This window comes from Zonotrichia albicollis, chromosome Z (genome assembly GCF_047830755.1).
Source record: "Zonotrichia albicollis isolate bZonAlb1 chromosome Z, bZonAlb1.hap1, whole genome shotgun sequence".
Lineage (NCBI taxonomy): Eukaryota > Metazoa > Chordata > Aves > Passeriformes > Passerellidae > Zonotrichia > Zonotrichia albicollis.
The window spans coordinates 59,483,502-59,504,221 of NC_133860.1; the positions used below are offsets into that span (position 1 = coordinate 59,483,502).

At 41.4% G+C, this 20,720-nt stretch overlaps 1 protein-coding gene across 16 annotated transcripts in view; it reads right to left on the minus strand.

Annotated features, from left to right (window-relative positions):
* Positions 1-20,370, minus strand: part of SEMA4D (semaphorin 4D) — a 103,859-nt gene extending 83,489 nt beyond the window's left edge. For 9 of the 16 annotated variants that reach the window (XM_074533186.1, XM_074533184.1, XM_074533180.1 and 6 more), the window contains exon 1: positions 20,007-20,150. The gene's annotated coding sequence lies outside the window, so the exon portion shown is untranslated. The other 7 variants (XM_074533176.1, XM_074533174.1, XM_074533178.1 and 4 more) reach the window with 6 other exon arrangements.
* Positions 20,371-20,720: the final 350 nt, after the last annotated feature.

Here is a 20,720-nt window from a genome sequence, read left to right on the forward strand (position 1 = left end):
TGTTGAAAAGTACAGGCTTCTTTGATTGACTGATGCCTTTAAAGTTTAAAGCAACATTTAATATAAAAGGAAAAAACAGTCATGAAAATTGGGCTATGCACTCATTTTACTTAGGTCTTTCAAGCAAATATAAGCGCCTTACTTTACTGAGCTTTTTGAAATCCTCCCAGTTGTAAAATTCTAACAGCAAATTTATATTGCCTACCTAAACTAATTTCAAGATCATGATGCTATCACCTAAAGTCACTTAAAACTTTTTAGAACAAACTACTTTTTTAAACTTACTTCTTTGTTCAGTTACCATTTATCCAGTGACTTTTTCAGAGGCCAAATAAAGCATGGCAACTCAGTCACTGAAACTCTTCCCAAACAACTTGATTGTTTGCATCTCTGGTACCTCATGCAATGGGGTGACTGTGTCAGCACTACTTCTGCAAACCATTTTAACTGCAAAAGCCAGTATGCACCACTGGCTTCTGCTCTGGCATGCTGTTCTGCCTACCCCCAGTCTGGTCCCTGGTCACGCTGCTGAAGCGCCTGCACTAATCTCAAACATCTGTGATTTTTTTCAAAAGAGATCATTAGTTTCACAGCAGTTTTTGTGGACCTTATTTTAAACTGGTGAAGGCTAATAGCAACAACCAGAACAGTCACAGCTACTTTGTTCACACAGAAAACAATGTGAGACTGCCAGGATCATTCTGAATTGCCAAAATTGCTAAGTTTTATTGCACTGTGTTAAATAGCTACAAAGCAAAGTCACAAAACTGATGGTTGATCATTTCCCTCTCCCATTCACCCTCCCTCACAGCAGATGCCAACTACTCAGCTACAGTTCATTAATAAGAAAAACACGTAGTCAACTGATACAAACATGGTAACCGGAAACCTCTCATTGTTTTAACCATTTCATTCTTGACAGAATAATGAGAAAGAAAACCTGAACACTATCCACTTCTAATCTGCAACTACACTTCTTCAGCTGAAGTCTACAGCGCAATTCCTTGACTAAAAAGCAGTAATGCACAGCACATAAATAAAAACAGCATTATGAAAATTATCTGGCAAATTCATGGTTTTGTAGGCTAAAAAGGAAAAGAAACAATGGTAAAATGTGATTTGTGTAAAATGAAAGAAGCGGTGGAGAGGGACACAACTTTCACAGGAGAAACACTCTCAGTTCCACTTGCTACCGCTGGCTGCGGTTTATGCCCTCACACCTTGGGCCGCCCAGAGGCTCCATCTGAGGTTCCCTAACAGCCAGTTCCCATGCTTTTATTCCTGGAGATGGCTGCCCATGGCCTGCAGTGGAGGCCATGGCCAACAGGCAGGCTGGAGCCTCAGTGAGGCTCCCACAGCAGCAGGCACCGCTGCCAGGTGAGCAGAGGTGCCCCAGAGCACCGGCACCTCTGCTCCTGTCTGCCAGCACCTGCAGAGCTCAGGGGAAAACTAATTACCACATTAGCGACAGGAACAAAAGCAAAGACAAAATAATAGTCTGTACTCAAGTGCATCAATAAACAAAGCTGTAGAGACTTATGCAAGACAGCAGTCATGTGGCACTAGCTTAAAATAAAAAATAAAAAGAGAAAGGAATAGGAAAAAGCAGACACAGCTACATACCCAGAGAGAACATGGAGAGAGCAAAACACCAAAGATAGCTACTGCAGACCAGAAGTATCCCCTTACCGCTCCCCAATGAAAGTTACCATGTGCCAGGTTTCAGCCATTCACGAGAAAAGCAGGTCTGTATCACACACATCTCCCACTGATAGATGGGACCACCCTCTCAAATCCCTCCGACTGCAAAGAAAAACCACCTGCACCCACAAAAACAATCCTCATCTCCCAGCAGCCTCCAAAACCAAACCAAAACAAAAAAAAAGCCTGCTGTGGCAAACTCTTCCTGAAGTACCTACCACCACTAGACCAAATTCTACTCCCCTGCCTGCAGCCATTCAGTGCTCCCTGCACACTGATCTATGCACACCATCCACTCAGCTACATTCTTCAGGAGAGTTTCCCCTCCCAACAAAGATGGACTTCCTCAAGAGAGGTATCCAATTTTTTCTGTTTGCCATCATCTCATCTGCTGCAAAATCCTTCCCCATTCTGCACACTACATCATCATCTCTAGTCTGCTATCTGCTGATCTCCCTGGAAATAAACATAAATATACACACCTTTTTTGTCATAGTAGGAGAGAAAAAGAAATTTTATGATATCGAACTTCAGACAGCACTGCACATGCAACTGCCAATAAACAACTCAATGACAAACATTCATTTCTCTGAATCTGCTTTTCTGTCATTGTTCCAGTTTTGGTCTTCTTTTTCTGACCAAATTATCTAAAAATTCATTGGTAATTCAAAGGTTCAGTGAGACCTTGACTAAAAGTCATATTAAAACATATTAAAGAATAATTAACATATTGAAAAAATACTGAAGAAAATATACACGATAAGTGAGTACCAGGTAAGTTTCTTCTTAAATTCTTAGCATCTCAAAGTGCACACAGATTCACCTCCACATTTTTTTTTTATTAGACAAAGCATCAATGTAATTAAAATGTTACAGTATCCTTTCGGTATAATAAGACTCTTGCTATTAAAGAAAAGAGATCTTTTACAAGCATAAAAGATTATTCTGATGCCTTCTAAAAGGCAGATTTGATTCTTGGTTTGCCCTTTTGTTTTGCACATATTTCCAAACAACACCCTACTGATATTGCATTTATGCAGAGTACATTCTATTCACTTATCCAAGTGAGCTTCAGTGATGCTGATAATCAAGGTACAGTTAAACTTCTAGGATCACAAAACCAGAAAAAGCAAATGCTAGTTATGCAATACATACCATTTGTTTCAATAAAAGCAAAAGCACTGGCACAATTCAAAAGCAATAACCAGAAAATGCAATAGTACATTCTAGAGCACAAGCACAACTGAGGTCTGTGCCTGTCATCCCAACCCCCATTTATTCATCTAACTTCATGTCTTTGGGCAAAAAATAGTGATATGCAGCTGCCATCCACTTTTCTAAACACAGATTATTCTGTATACATTTCTAAAAATCACACCAAAGCCTGACATCTTCAAAATAAATCTCAAGATTCAAGTTACAGTTTTGCACACTTACAGTGCAAACAAAGCAGCCAATTGTTCAGCTACAATTTACTCAAAACAGGTATCAGTGTTTTTCACCATTTCTTCACATTTAAGCTGTATGGCAATAGAAAACATACAGTATGTATAAACAATGTACCAACAACAACAACAAAGAAAACAGCTTCCCAGTAGGTCCTAGTAGACAACACTGAGGCCCTTACTGAGGCATTGCTGTTCTTGGGGACTACAACTCTATGTCTCCAAATGAACCAAGGCTATTACAGAAACGATGAAAACTAGTCACAGAAAGATATCCTGATGTAGATGTACACATAACAACACTTACAATTAATCTCTACATAGGCAATATGACTCAAGAGTCAGTTTAGGAAACTTCATCTGCTAAGCAATTCAAACAGCTTCACTGTTAGTTATGATATAATGAAATTGATCAGTCAACAGTGACTACACCATGTAAACCTCTCCCATTTGGAGCCTAGATTACACCACTTTACAAGTTAAATTCTTTTCCACTGCCACTAAATTATTCCCTAATGTGACACCTCATTTACTAGAAGAATCTCTAAATGAACTTTTAATTTACTCTGCCTAACAAAATATCTAAAAAATTAATTTCTTACCTGCAACTCAAGCTTCATGAGTTCCGAGAGCTCTATTACAAGGACAGTAGCAAATGGTTGCCTTGAGCAGTTGGCAATGCCCTGAATTTTGTCATCAAGTAATGAGTCTGCCACAAAAATAATGACCACATGGCAGCAGCCGGCTGGATATAAATCCCTTTGCTGCTTAAAAAACTAGCTTTTAGATCAGTATTGAAACAAAAACAAAACAACCCCCGAAATACTATCTGAAATCAGTAGAAAGAAAAAAGAGCATCAGTGCTGGTCTCACTAACAGGATGCAAATTAGCACTAAGTTGTTTTACATTTGAGCAAGTGTAAAGATAAAGAATATGAAACAGGGAACACTTAGCTCTTCACATAGGTTTTCCATTTACATGGTGAAGCATTTAGCACTTGTGAGCTGACTTTCTCAAGAGACACTAATACTAAAAAGCAGCAAAATAAATGTTTTGGGAATAGCCTCCCCTCTCTCCAGCCCTGCTTATCCTTTGTTCCCATAAGGCTTCAGTTCTTGGTTAACATCTCTCTGTCTGAAAATAATTGCCTGCCTCCTAAAGGCATCTCGGACAGTGTCACTCCTTAATCAGCAGGAGGACAGCTGAGTGATGTGAGGCATTTCCATCTTCTCCCTGGAGCAATCCCACCATCCCTACACGGCACTTCTGCAACATCAAGAACTAAAATTACTTAGATGTGGTAGTGCCCCATAATGAGAGCCATATGCCAATAAGGCTGCCCTCTAAAAACCCAATTCTATTACCAGCTGCCTATTACGACTTAGCTTATTGATACAACTATGCCAAGGATCAATCAGTGATGCCTGAATACAAACCTTAGGGAAAATTCATCTGTAGAAATGAATTTCCAGCATATTTGGTATACGTAGATGCAAAAACACAAACAATAATCAACTGCATTATCTTTAAATTTTTATCATAGTGTGAATATGGTAATCAGCATCAGTAAGGTCTGCAAGTTCTAATGCTCTGGCACAGGAAGGATATCAGTAAAATTCCACTAGATTTACAAAATGCAATGAATTTACTTCTCTGCACAAATACCTTAAAAAATAAAACTAGTTACCTTTTTCTCAGCAAATTGGAGGGCAGGAGAAGAAAAACGTGATCATGGGCTTTGCTGATATACTTGCCGTGGGTATACCAAGAAGGTAATGTGTGAATCAGAATAATACGTATTTCACCTTCCATCAGATCAGTAATACACACTATAGTTTCACTCCACAATGAAACACCAACATCTAGAAATTGCATGGAAGCATTTTTTCAGAGCAAGTCATCTCCTCTTTCCACATGACACATTCACTTGAAAATCTAGACATTACCTTTTCTGTAAGAAAATGTAAATCCCACACATCTTTCTTTTTATACAGCTCTCCATCCTTCCCAACTCCACGCCCTTCCTAACTCTTGATGTCTGTGCCACATAGCTCAAACACGTGGCCGATGCTTATATCCCCTGCCCCATACCTTTTTAATTTTGCTGTATATTCCATAAACTAACAGCTACTGCGACCTTTCCCTCTTCCAAGCATTTGGGATTCACTTCCACAGAAGGACTTACCTGGAAAGCATTTTCAGATATAACAGCTAAAGGCAAAGTTGAGTGACTCAAAGGAGCAGGACCACTCAAATTATCTTCAAAATTCTGCTTCTCCCCTTCCATAAGGCTCACTTTCTTCTTCTTTCAAACTACTTCATGTGGCAATGACCATGCTTCCCACTGGCATTTAGGTACCACAAACTCTTAACACATCTGCCTGTTTGGGGCCCTCAAATGCCACCAGAATATGACAGCACTGGTAGCACCATAAAGCCACCAATATGACATGAGCCTAAAGTCTTTAGATTTTTGCTGAAAATGGAACTCATTAATTGTGAAAGCAACAAACATCATCCTTTCACAACCTCCAAGACCCTCTTTTCCACAAAAAGGGAACTACCTAATTTGGCTTTATCAGGCACAGTGTGACTGCTGGAAGAGAGCTTCCGAAGCCTTTATAACTACTTCCTCAACCTCTCATATATTTCTTCTTATATTTCTTCTCTGCTTCCTGAATGTTATTTAAAGCTCACATTTTCATCAACTACAAAAGATTAAACTACCCTTGCTTTATGTCACATCACAGTAATACAGGAATACTTTCAACCTTTTCACACAAACTCTGAAAAACAAATACAATCAGGAATTAAAATTAAATCACAGTTCTGAAAATGGACAAAGAAGCTCTCAAACTGTACTTTGGGAGATACAAAAGTAAGAAGTGCTTTATATCCTGAAAATGATCAAGGCATCCTGAGAAACTTGAAGAAACATGGCAGCAATGTAAGCAGATAAAGAAACCTTGCGTTCAAGAAAGTTTTGCCAGATTGTCATGGCCAATAAGCAGGCTGGAGCCCCAGTGAGGCTCCCACAGCAGCAGTCATCGCTGCTGCCACTTAATGCTGTGAATTAAGGCATTCAATTCCAGAAGTAAAACTCCTGTATTTCACCAAACAGAGAGGCTGGACAGGAAATGGCAAGTGCTAATAAAAAGCTCAGGTTTTTAAGTGTTTCCTGTTCTCACTGGAAACACTTTCTTGATTAATCAATGTATGCCTCTGTGATGCATGTCTACATGACCCCCCATTACAAAACGAACAGCAACTCTGCAGATGGCCACAAGAAGCATTAAGCCTCACTACTGATCCTCCTTGCTATCACAGTTTCTCCCCCTTCAGCAGTTTCAACAGAGCTAGGCTGTTTCACATGCCTCTCAGAGACCTCAGGCTTTAAAACCAGATCACACTGTCCTCCTGCCAAAGAGCTGAGCAGTGAGTTACAGCCAAAGTCCAGACACATGCCACAATTACCACAGCAAACACTCAGCTGTTTTGGTGAACTCCTGATTTCCACCTGCCACAAAGTTCAACCCCAAAACAAGCACAAGTACTTTACTCCTATGGGTAACTTGCTGGCTAGGAGCTGGGCCACGACAGAGCCTCTGATGAATTCTTCATCTTGCTGTGCATGAACAGTTAACAGCTTTCACCTTCCCACTCCCTGCCTCTGCCACAAACACAGGCACTCAAAGTACTAATACAAATACAAGGTTTTGAACAATCGCTACACAGACTGATCTGTGTACAGATTTGTGATACAAATCACAGCAGAGCCCCAGAAAACACCATCATCACACTGCTAGTGCTGTCCTGGATACTGCACGCCTTCCCTCTTATTCCAAACACTCAACCCTTTGGCACAAATGCCACTACTGGTTCGGCATGAGTCTGGAAAATCTGTGCCAATGCGCAAAGAGAACAAACAGCTATGTGTGTTATTTGATGTACATGATAGTATTAGGAATTTAAGGCAACTGAAAAACAAGCTTTATATACAATACATCTTTGTCCTAGGTACTAGAAACACCTACATATGTAACCTGATTTATATAACAACATACACTTATCAGTCACTAAAAACACACTACACCAACTCTATCTTTGCAGTTTTAATTTAAAAATTATTTTATTACTATTTTATTTATTTATTGTTTTTTTATTATTTTAATAGTAACTATTATTAAATAAATATTAATAATAAATAATTATTTGTTATTATTTTATTATATTAAAAATTCACATTAAAACAATTACTGAAAAGCTTGATATTAAAATTTAGACTAAAGTGATTTTAATTTTAATGAAGCCTGGCTTCTAAGTCACATGGAATACATTTGTCTTCAAAAGCAAGGTATCAACTATGTTTTTATGAACTCCTTTGGAGTAAAGGAAATGAAACATAAGAATTTAAACTAAGCTGAATTTTAGCTACAACTTTTCTCTTTCAGTGAAAAGCAATAATCATCCGTTTTTATTACAGTTTTGTCCTTCACATTCCTCTACTCAGGATGATTCAGGAAACACTAAAGTTGCTTGTTCCAGTACATGCAGTACCCACCTGACATTGTTCTGGCTCAGGACAGTACAAACAGTTCCATCAATGCATTTGAAAAAAAATGACTTGCCAAAACAAACAGTGGCTCAAAACTGTACTTTCCCTCTTTGAATGCTAAAATTGATATGCATCATTATTTTCAGTATCTCAGCAAATAAAATTTCATTTTCTCTTGCTTCCCACAAGAATCTTAACATATGCCACCTTCAGATAGTATGGCCTGTAAAAATGCTTTTGGCTTTACTGTCAATATTTGATTAATTTTAACCCTAACCAAAGGGTTCATCTATCTGAACAGAGGGCACACTCAGGGGTGGCAATGTATAAAGAAAAAAAATAATAGCACGTTGCCTAAGTAACCAAATACAGAATCTCAGCTACATGTACAATTTTTGACTCTATAAAGTCTTACATCTCAGGGCTTTAATATCTTGAACTCATGCAACCACAAAGGATTTCAACACCTCAGGAAAGGTCTCAAAAGAGCCTGCTGAAGTCACTTGATCACATCTGAAGGAGTTTTGAAGTCACGGCAGCAATCCTGCAACGACATCTAACCAACCATTTTTATGGTGTTACTGGCTGTAATGTAAGTACTACATTAAAAATCCACACTGCTCTTCCTAGTGAGATAATTGAAACATTTTTCAGAAGCCAAACATTTTTCACTATCTCTGCAAAACCCGAACAAAGGCTACAGTATTATCTTCTAGACGCATATCTATTCCAGCTGAGCTTTATCCAGGCAGACATTTCAGGATCAGGGCAAAATGTTCAAAGACTACCCAAACATCATGGTCTGAACATTCAAGCTCAGAGCTGCCACAGCACCTCTCCAACCAGAAGCACATGTTCAGATCATCAGAGTCTGTTCTGCATTTTATGTACCCATCTACAAACTCGAATACACACTTTCAGTATCCTTTAGACCACTTAATTCCCACCTCTAGACATCTCTATCTCCCTTTTAGGCAGTTTCAATTAATGTTATTTATCTGGATCTTGCTTGGTTTTATTCTCTATTATTCTCTATTATCCTCTACACAGGACATAAATCCTCACAAAGTTTGCAAACAAGTTTTCAGGACCCTAAAACAGTGGTTAGAATCTTAGCTGTAACTGAGAGAGAAGCAAGCTAACAAATAATGCTTTCTACTCTCAAGCATTATTCCAATCCATTCCTAGCACTAAAACTGCTATGGGAATGTCCTTCTGCCACATTGCAGAAGCTGAAAAAAACAGCACAACTTTCTTCTCCGGTGGTATTCACCAGAACAAAACCCGAGAGGGGGGGTTGTGACTGGTGTTTTACTGACAGCACTCTTCTCTCAGAAGACATGATCTTCCTGGATGTTACTATATTCACTTGACGTCCTGCATTCATACTATATTCACAGCATGACGTCCTGCATTCAGGCACTAAGGCAACTTGACCCAAAAGCTACTTTGGCTTTAAAATGCATCTGTTTAACTCTGCTTAAAACCAAAAATTGTCAAAACAATGCCTCATCCTCTGCCTACTTTAAAAAAAATCAAACACCCATACTGACCTTTCTAATTTGAGAAAATGGATGGAAATGCTGTAACTATGCTGCCATGTCCATTTGATATGTGGTCCGCATGTCACAAAGACCTGTTTTCTGCTTTTACTTAGATCCCTAGCAGACAACACATATCTCTTATTTCAAAGTGAGCAGAAATACCTATTCATATCAGAAGTCACTGTAAACCATTCCAAACACATGGGAATTAATAAAAAATTACACACATTAGTAACAGAATCATTATCCTTTGCAGCCTAAATGAAAAAAGGGAGTTTGCAATACTTCATAATTTCTCCTCCAAGTATTCTTTCCCCTACCTCTTCTATAATGGAGACTATCCTTCTATCCTTCTGGGATATCCTCCAGTACCATGAACTTTCCAGTCCTGTTTGCACAGTCACTATGAACTTTCCACAGTAACCAACTGGATTGTTCAGTACCAAAAACTCTCTCAAGGAACATCAGGGACCTGTATAAGTGCAGCATGAAGGATGCTTTGCTTCATGGTCAAGGCAGAAGCAGTACTTGAGGCTCGTACTAACCACAGTCTGCACAGCCTTAGCAATTCAGATGGAACAATACATCTGCAGCACTAAAATTTCCTGTTTTGGCAACCCTAGGCAACTCTGTCCATTTAAACTATCAATCACCAACCACTAAGCTTAGTAGCATCTGTACACCTCTCCCTTCTGAAAGAAATGATGGCAAAATGCTGGAGTGATTCTGCATGCAGTCAGGACAAAATATCTGTCATTTTCCCTCACCAAGGTAGCAACGGCCTCACCTAGAGTCACCACTGATCAGTCCAAAGCAAAAAGACAGCCTAGCTGTCCAAAGCAAAGGCACAGAAGAAACAGTTTTATTTCATCCTTCTGCAAAGGTCCCATTGCATTAGTTCTGGTATTACAGCTCAACTTCTTCTAGCATAAACGTGAAACGCAAAAGTAATTCACTATTTCTTCACAAGGATGATCCAAGAAAAGTGGTGGGTGGCAAAGTTCTAGTTCTTTTTGGTAATAAAAATTCCCAGGAAGTGCAACATGGTGCACTGAGAATTACAAGTAAGAACAGCTAACCTGGGCAGAGAATACTGCTTTTTCAATCCTGGTACATGGCCATCACTGCATGAAGAAAAATACTGTCAAGAACACAGAGATGGGGAAAGGAGGCAGAGATGTGAAGGTGCAGCAAGCACAAATATGCCTTCCATATAGCTTGCAAGCCAAGAGAAAGCCTAAGTTTCTGCAGGAACAGTTTGCTCTCCCCTCCAGTGTAAGGTTTTTGCACATCAGCTACTACACTGCTCAAGAAACTACAGTTTAGGCTATCTCATGTTCCTCCACTTTGAAAATAAGTCTTATTCAACAGAGAATTAGCAGTTTGTTTCCTCAAATGTTGGAATCTGAAATGCAGGGAATTCTCAGAACTTTGGGCTTGTAAAACAAAGCTTAGAACTAAACATAGGATTTGATCTGAGACTTTGGAAAAGTCTTCTAAATTTAGGTGTTGGAAGTGAGAATGTGGATTTATAGTTTAAAGTAGAAACACATTAAACTAAGTAGAGGAAAGTTTAGTTTTAGGGTATAGTATTGTAGGTTTGTGTGTTATGATTAGTTAAGAAAGCTTACTCTGTAGCATGAGTCTTTATGATAAAATATTTAAATATTAAGTTAAAGTGTAAATAGCTTTATTAGTAGTGTTTTATTAGTTAATAAATTTTGAAAAGATTTTTTAACTAGAAGTCTTGTTACTTTCTAAGCCATGTGGTGAGGATGTGAGCTAAACTCACCTTTCCTGCTTAAGTAAAAGATAAAAAAAATAGAACACACCATCTAAAACAATTTAGAAGTTTTGTCTCTAACTTATTTAAAATTCTTGCACAAATTCTCACAAACACTTTTATTAGTAACAAACTCCTTGCATAATAAACTTTGAGTAGAATTTTGGTACAAAATACACTAATGTGAACAAACAGCAACTAAGCTGGTGGAGTGATGTTGATGCAGCTACAATCAAAGTCAGATATTCATCTCCAGAACATCGCTTATGCCCCCAAATACCATCTCAAAGTCTGTCAAATGGGAAAAGGACAGCTCTGTTCCATATAAATATCTCCACACTTCAAGGACTGTAAATAAGGGATATTGTTAAAATGAAAGATCAAGTTAAAGCTATACATTTGTAACTTTAAAAACATCTCACCCTCCCTTCTGTATCTTTAATCAAAGGTTTTAACCGTGTACAGGATGGCTGTTGCCATGGAAATATGCAGGCCAACATACCTCTGTGGAAACCTCAAAGCTTCCTTCCCTGCCAGACGCAGTGTAATGACAGGGCCACATTAGCACCTTTGACTCTCAGAGGCCATTTACCGAATAGAAATTAGCACAGCTGACTCCATTTACCGTCCACAGACAAACAGTAACTACTCCTGCTCAAGTGACTTTCTGCTGCCCTCACCCATTCCCCCCGGACACGCTCCCAAATCCACTTCAGCATCAACCCTTCCTCACACTACAGCTAATTCATCTTCAAAGAAGATGAATTAATCTTCTTTGCCTTCTCAGCAAACACTAATCAGAAACCAGATGTTGCACAGGCCATCAGACGCTCCACCTGATCTAGAGCATAATTTCATAATCTGCTGAGAAATTCCTTTTTCCAAAACAATTGACATACAATAACTCTCCATCCTATTCCAGAAGATGGAAAGCAGAGCTATGGCAAAAAACAGAGGCAGACATGCAGCAACAGGAACTGAACTCTCATAAAAGCCAACAATTAAATTAGAGAACACAAGACAGCATCTGAATAATCCTCTGATGGTTGTCAGTGCTAAAGAGGAAAAAAGAAGTTCTTAAAAAATCTCAGTGGAATTCCTGCATATCAGCATGTACCATTCAATGCACAATTTATGCACATAGGCAGCCCATTTCAAGGCAACTGCAAAACAGATGTCTTTTTAAAATATAATTTTAAATTAATTCCAAAGAGGCAAATTCAACCATCTAAAAATGCGTTATCAACATCTTAATACACACATGAGCCAATATACACATTTATACAGTCACATGTTTGTATGAAGTAGATTTGTGCCACATATCCTCTGACACTGGAGTAAAAAATCCCTTAGACACATAAAAGGTAGGATTTAACATATATTTAGAATAAATTTATCTACATATCTTAAGAAAGAAACTATTTCAGTAGTATTGACTCTAATTAAAAATAGCTAGTCAAGTACATTAAACAGCTAATATACTGTGAATGTATACCTATGGGTTGGTTCTTTTATTTTTTAATTCTTCAGAGAGAGACAATGGTAGAAATAAAAGCTTTTAAGCCTATGGAAAGGTCTCACATATTCATCACACAATCCTTCACAACTGATTGCAGTACCAAAGAAATGAAACTACATTCTATGTCTCACTTACCTAGAAGATAATCAAGATGACCTTTCAAGGCAGTTTATCAGTATCACTGATGCTGACTAAAACCTAAGTAAGATATAACTAAGCAGTAAATTTATTTCCATAAGGCCAAACATCTAAACATTTAGATTTTCAACAATCCCAACAATTTAATGAAGAAAAAGGCAGTCACTCTCTCATCTAAGTAAGACTAGATTTTAACAGGAAAGAAAACATTGACTACCACTGTGCAAAATACAGACACTTTTTAATGGCTTTGCAGAGTTTTTTGTAGCTTTGCTTTCTTGACGGAGACACTAATTCCATCAAAGGCACTTATTTTCTTTACACCTACAGGTCTGATCAATCAATAATCTTCTGACAAATAGACACTTTGGGCGGAGTACATCTAGCCATACACAGATGGGGATCTGTGTGCGCATACATATTCACCTACAGCAAATCCTTAGTAATTATATTCAGTTGCTGAGTGGAAAAAGGAATGCCTGAATTTCTTGCCTCTGGCCATTTTAGGGCACTTTTAGTGGAGAAATAACAGCTATATGGGAGAAAAAAAAGCTTTAAGCATAGCACTGGTTCAGCAGACTCCTAGTCTGCAGACAACTAAAGCTTGCTACTGGGGTTTTTGTTTTAGGGGGGTTGTGTGCGTGTTTTTGGCCGGTTTGGATCGTTTTGTTGTTGTTGTCATGGGGGGTTTTGTTTGGTTTGGATTTTTGTCCTTGCTATTTTGAGAGGTCAAGAGAGTTGTATTTGTGCAGGTCCCTGTACTAGAGGGCAATCTCAGCAGGCATATGCCCAGCCTCAGCTACGTTCCACCCACACAAACCTGCTAGCAAGACGAGGGCCTGATTATTAACTTCTGCGCGCAGACCACTCTTCTTAATTCTTAAATGCTTTGCAGAGAGTTCTTACAATACTCAAACAAGTACAGATTTAGACACAGCAATACCTCATGGCCCACAGTGCAATGTCTGGCATGAATTACAGTCTACTGAGAACATCCAAGATGGGGCTCAGAAAGAAGGGCAATAAATATTTTATAAGATTAGGTCGAGAGAATATTGATTGTCCCAAAGCCTGTCATTGTATCAGCCGGTCCAATGATCCCCCCCCCCCGTTCCACACACTGTCTTCCTTACATCCTCAGACAAACAAAAAGAGTCTCACCTGATTTTACTGAACAGTTAAGTGTTCTGCTTGCAACAACTGGGATTTTATTTCTTAAATGTGACTTAATAAATATCTTCTGAATAAATTCAAGCATTACTAGATGAGGTGAAAGCACAGAGAAGAGTATATGTAAAATACTGCATTGACATGCATTCTTACAAGTTACTGTAATTCTAGCAAACAAACCAGTATTGTCCATGCCCATATGACAGTCCCAAACACCACACAGTATTGCCAGTTTAGTCTTTCCTACTGTCACGAGAAATGATCTGCAAACCAGAAAGGTAAACTAATGAATGCATTTTATGGAGCTAAATTATGGAATTAAATGCGTCCTCACATAAACTTTGACGAGTCCGTATCATGCTCAGCAAAACCAACAACAGCTCCTTCTGAAGTGTTCCATAATTATGAGTTTAATTACAACAAACCTAACCAATGTCAAGCACAACTTCAATGACCTGATTTAAGACGTCAATTCAATGTGCATTTTGTTTTTTAAAAAGTCTATATTGCTCCATTCTCCCCAGAATATCTAAAATCTACACAGAGAGAGAATTCACATATAAATCCAAGAGCTTCCACATCTCTAGGTCTCTTCCCCACATCCTGCATTATTTTTCCACTAACACACAATTGTAACTCATTATCTCTTTCAGTGGAAATGAGAACAAAGACACTCTATAAAAACAAAAAGCCTTCACATTTCTATTCATCTCTTTGTATATTCAATGGCAAAGTTCATACAGTATCATTTGTTTATTAAAAAAAAGCACAACTGAGCATATACTTATAAATCAACGATTTGGGGCAAGAAGAATGCCTTCTTTATATTGAGAGAAGGAAAAAACCTCAGAAATACTGTTAAAGGCTGGCTGTGAAAACCACTCTTCAACAAAGCAAGAACTATAATCACGTTTCATGCATTCTTCCCCCTACTCCTTGGCTCTGCCATGTGCAATGTATGCAAATCTGTATGGACCTGGAGGTTTTACTCAGGCACAGGAACTCCAGCCTCCCCATTGTCTCGCCTTGCTGCAGTTCTGTCAGACCTGCTTTAGGTTCCAGGCAACCTTTGGTCTCTCTTCTCTGTTGTACACCAGCAAAGAGCTAACCAAGTCTGTGAAAGTTTCTCCTCGCCTCCCTGCTTTCCCAGTAGAACTAGCCATCTCCATAAACCCTCCCCTGCTTTGCATATTCGTTTCTGTCTCCCAGCTAAGCAATCAGATGCACAAACGACATCACAATTTCCCAGTCTGCTAACTCTATATATTCCCAAGTCACTTCCATACCAGTGCTTTATCAATTACATATCTGCTCAGCCTGCACAACCCTGCAATGGAACACAAAACCATACAAGAAACAGGGAACCTGCCTGTCCTTCCAATGAGGCCAACAGGTACTAATTTTGCAGCAGTGTTCAATCCTCTTTAGCCTGCTTCATATATAGGCTAATACTAATTTTTTAAGAGGATCAATGCAGAAAATGCCTAGTGGATTATGAGTTCACTGCTGTACATGAACAGAGAAAAAAAGAAATAGGTGGAAGAGCAGAGAAAAATAAAAATGTGTCCACTATTTCTTGTACCAACAAACTTGGTTCTAATGATCTTCAATTAACTATGTGTAGTCTTTATAAAGGTTATTAAGTTCCTTATCTCCTTACATCTACAGATTTTTATTATTATTTTCATCTGTTTACAGTTCTTTATTAATTTGGCACCTGTTTTGTCCCCTCACTCAGGCCACAAGAACTGGCTCTCTCAGTACAGAACAACATACTCCTGAAGTAAAGGCTGCTATTTAGTGCTTTAAAAGACCGATGTGTCAAAAGTCTCAGAGTTACAGTACTGAAAAAAACACTCATGACCCTTCATTCAATACAAATCTTCTTTCCCTCCTCCATCCCATAATCAAAAAAGAGAAAGCACTACACCTAGTAAAAGTAAGTTCTGGTACATTTATTGATTTTATTTTCAGAAAGACAGACATACCCAGAAGCTCACTGCACTACAACTTGGTGTTACAGGGAGCAGGAGGAAACACAGCAGCTCTTGGACACCCTTGGCTAGAAGAGGAGCTCAACATACTTGTCACTGCAGGCAGTATCCTCCCTCATGGTGAATGAAAGCAGGCTAAAGTAGCACATCCAGAAGCTAAACAGGCCTTCGCGTTCCTGGAACTTTACAGGCAGATAAAAGAACATAAAAGCTGTTTGGCCAGAATACAATTAAATGTAAGACCTCATTAATCCCATTCTGGACAGCAAGATCTGTAACTTCCCAATCCAGGATGACAGCACACATTAGTCTGAAATAGGAGGTTCTACTTTTTCTCTTTGTAGCTGAAGAGCTATGGGAACAGAAAAAGTAATTCTTGGTTCCTTTCATCAGTCCATCCAAGAACAAGGACAAAACCTTCGTATCAGAAGGAAAACAATTAAAACAGCTTCCACATCTAGCCTGCACAGCTATATCAATACACAGGCAAGCTAACTGCAAATGGAAGCTTTGGCAGTGCCTTTTGGCATTCCCAAGTTCCTTCTGGTACTCAACCAGTTGTATGCTCCACTGAAAAGCAGCTCTTTAGGCACTTCAGCTTCCCAAGCTCAAGACATAAGTAAAGTTAAGTGGGACTTTCTTCATTCTTTTCAATACACTTCTTTTACCTATCTACCTAAACACTCAGGCACAGAACTACCATGCAAAGCCAGATGAAGAAGGCCTTATAAAACATTGCTTTATCATCAGAGAAATTACTAGTTAGAAAAAAGGAGGCAGAAAACTTCACAGAAAAAGCAACCAAACAAAAAGCCAAAAGCACTTCCAGCTCCTTGTATATTATGCAAGTTCCCAAATGAGCATACCTTTCTTCAGTTAATTAGCATGGCATACAGCAACTGAATATAGGGCACAACAGAGAACACTCCCCCACCAAACTGTTTAATATTACCACAATGAAAGTTTCCTATCTGCTTTACTTGTTTTTGTTGTCATCTTTAAATCTCAAACCTTATTCTCACATGCTACCCAGAATTTAAAACACTGTGAAAAATTGTCTCAGTCATGTCTACAAGTATTTGATTTTTAGTTTAGTAAGACTCATTATCAATCACCATCCACTCATGAATAATGCTTTTATGGTCATATACCTTCAGAAGCTACTTTTCAACTCATTCAAATCACAAAATATGAATTCAACAAGATCCAACACTTGGAAGCACTGGAGGCTTACAAGACAAGTTAGTCAACTTTGACAATTATTTCATTACCTCTGCAAGGCAAAACCTGGGTTAAATAACTTCAGCTCTGAACATTCAGGAGAAATACTTTATATTCTTGTTATCTACAAAATCCCTGTTGCAACAACTAGCTTGAAATTCCCTTTTTCCTGGAGAAAACCAAAACTAAAACAAAACAATCAATCAGTGGAGTTCCAAGATAACATAACCATGATAGAAATGCTCCAAGATTTTATTTCTGTTGATTCAGACTCCCATTTAGAAAAGCCATCCTTAACAATCAGATTATGGCACAACCACCTAGCTACTTATCCAACACCTTTTGCAAACTAGGTGACATATGAAAGTATTACATCTAATGCTAACAGCCCAGAACAATAATTGATTTCGACATTACTGAAAGAGACCTCCCACTTGCTTCCCTGCAAGAAAACAGCTAAGAAAATGTATTTTAAAACGAAAATATTCACTTGGCACACACCCCCTAAGAAAGGCGGGAGAGAGGACAAGAGTGCGCTGCAGAGCAAGCACAGCGCAGCTTTCAACTCCACCCCAGTGGCCTTCAGCAGATGACAGATCCTCTCGAGTTCCCCAGCTCCTCCCCAGCGAAAGGCTGCACGGAGCAGGGAACTAACTCTGAGGCTCAGCTGCTCAGGAGACAGGCCAGCATGGGATGTGCCAAGGCATCTAGAACATCTCTTCTTTTTGCAGGACCTCTTAATGGTATGAATCCACGCATTTTGGAAGAAAAGGTTATCAAGTGTTCAATGTAATAGCTGTTTATGCAGGGACTGAGATGGTGGGGAGAGAAAAGGAGACTGAATCATAGTACCAGCAAAGAGATGGCAACATATCATATTAAATTAAGTCTGTGGGCACACCTGTACTTAAGAGTGTCCAGAAAAACCTATGAATCAGTGTTAGAGTTTTGAAACAGAACTATTCACATCAAACAATTTGTTGTGGAAGTAGCTACCACCCTCCCCACTAGCTACAATGGCTTTTGTTTCTTAAAAAAAAAAAAAAAAAAAAACACAAGAGAAATTTAAAAACCAGCTATAGACCTATTTTGGTAGGTATGAATGCAAGCAGCTTATGTCAGCAGACTCTGCAGCAATCCTGGACCATCGAAAAAGCTATATAAAGTAATTGCTTCAGAGGAGGGGGAAGAGATGGTGAAATACTTCCTCTACAAGCCAAGAGATGATAGTAAAGACAGACTTCATCTGTCAATCCAGCTCCCCATTTACAAAGCCTCCCTTTTCTTTTTCCCCCTCTAAGCATATAAACGCAGTAACACATTCTCATGCCACCCGTTTGCTTCCAGTGGAAAAAGTCACCTATAATTCATCTCTGCTTCATCACCAGAAAGAATGAGTGGCCATCCATCCATAGCCGGCTCGTCCCAGGCAACACACGGTACAAACGCTCTTCCCTGCACAGCAGGGAACATGGTACGTACAGTGTTTCACCCAACACGAGCCACTGGGCTCTCTCTTACAATGCCCCTTTCTAACTCAGTTTGTAAACGATACTCACACTCCGGCTCGACCTCCACATTCGCCATCCATGCAGCCAGCACAGCTTCCTTTAGGCGCACTTGCGTAACTGCCTGAGCTCGCACTCTTTCTAATAAAAGAAGTCATTAAACAGTTCTCTAACAAAACCTCCATACAGGTATCCAAAAGGGAGTATGAGATCAGTAGCTATTTCTGAGCCTGATGGGCACAAAGCACTCAACAGACATGTGCTAATTACTGCGAGAATTTCAATTTTCTTTAAAAAAGAGGCTTTATTACTACACTGATTTCCAGAGCTACTAGAAATATCTGGGTGCTATAAACTTAAAGGCGATGTTTCACATTTTTCAGCCAAAGTAACTCCCCGTAAGAGGTACATGACAATAACGCCATGAAGGCAGGAAAACGTTTCAGCATTAAACTAAAAAGCAGACTTGAAAAATCCCTTCAACCTACAGATCCATCAGGTTCCCTCCTACACCAGGGCAGGATGAAGCTCCTGTTCCCCTCCCTGCTAAAGGCAGTCACGTAATAGAAAGGAGCTGCAACAATGAAGTTACCACGGCTGCATTCATCCACTCAATCCCTCTCCCTTAAACGCCCATGATGCGTAGTTTTGTATACGCGGAAAATACCATGCAACAACCCACACCTCCGGGAAGCAGTGAGGACATCCCCTCAGAATTAGCTGAGGGGCAAACGGGGACAGAAAACCCTTTCTTCACCAGTACCTTGCAAACTTAGCACCTCAGTGGAAACCTGATTTAAACTCTCCTGACAGCTAAAACATAAAGCAGCACATAACAGCTCTTCAGAACACATGCAGCCGGTTACCCCACGGCAAGCACCCAGCGCCGCGTACTCTCTTCGCCCAACGAGGGACGGCGGCTCCCAGCAGACAGCGGCCTCCCCGAAACGCCCGGACACACTTCTGGCAACCTGAGCTGCTGGCCCTTGGAAACCGACCACTTCTCAGCCAGGCGAAAACGCCTCGCATCCGTCCTCACCACCCTCGGGCGTGCCCCCGGACCCCGTCGCCGCGGCAGGTGCGGCAAGCGCGGGCGGCGGGGGCCCGATCGCCACCCCGGGCACGCACCTGGCGGGGCCGCAGCCGGCGGTCGCTGCCGCCGGAGTCAGCGGGGCTCGGGGGCGGTGGGAGGAAAATCAGATTTATAAACCTGGCAGCCCTCGCTCATTTGCTGCAGCCGGAGGCTCCTCCTCTCCTTCTCGGTCCGGCCGCGTCGCAGGCGGGGGCTGCCAGCGCCCGAGCCCCCCGCCCGAGCCCAGCGGCGGCCCGGGCCCTGTCAGGCGGCAGGACGGACTGCGTTCCTTAGGAGCAGCCGCGCCACTCCCCCCCCCCCCACACACGCCCGGGCCCCCCAGCCCCGCACCCACCTCGGCGGGAGAAGGCGCGGCGGGCACGGACGGTCGCTGCCCCAGCGCCGACCGCTCCCTCGCCGCCGCCTCCTGCTCTCTCCGCCCGCCCCCCGCCGCCGTCTCCTCCTCCCCGGCTGGCGCACAGCCCGCCCCGCCGGGCGCTCCTACCTGCGGGGGGCTGCGGCGCTCCCCTCGCACGGCGCCTGCCTGCCTCGGCGCCTTCCCCGCGGCTGGGGCTGGGCCGGCGCAGCCCCCTCCTCCCCTCGCCGGCGGGGGCAGGGCGGCGGCGGCGGGAGGGGCAGGAGGATGAGGAGGAGGAGTTGGTGCCCGTGTGTAACAAGTTTGGGTTGCCTCGCAGTATGGCGGCCGAGCGGTGCGGGGGGCGGGCCCGGCCCTCGCTCCCGGGGCTCGGGCAGGGGCCTGAGCCGCCCTCTCCTTGGTGCTGCTCGTGCCCTCCCCCCGCGCCCGGCGCGGCCCCGTTAACGGCAGCGGCCCCGCGGCGCGGCCGGAGCGGCAACGGCACTGGGTGACATTAGCCCGGCCAGGGCTCCTCCCGCGCCACCTGGGGCTGCGCGGCTTGGCAAGGCACCGAGGCGCCTCTGCCGAAAGCAGGTGCGGTGTCCCGCAGTGCAGCCGGGCCGAGCGAGAGCCGCCGCAGCTCCTCGCACCTAGTGCCACTTGTCGCATTCCACTGCTCCTCCTCCGCCTTTTCGTCGCGGGCAGGATGGATCC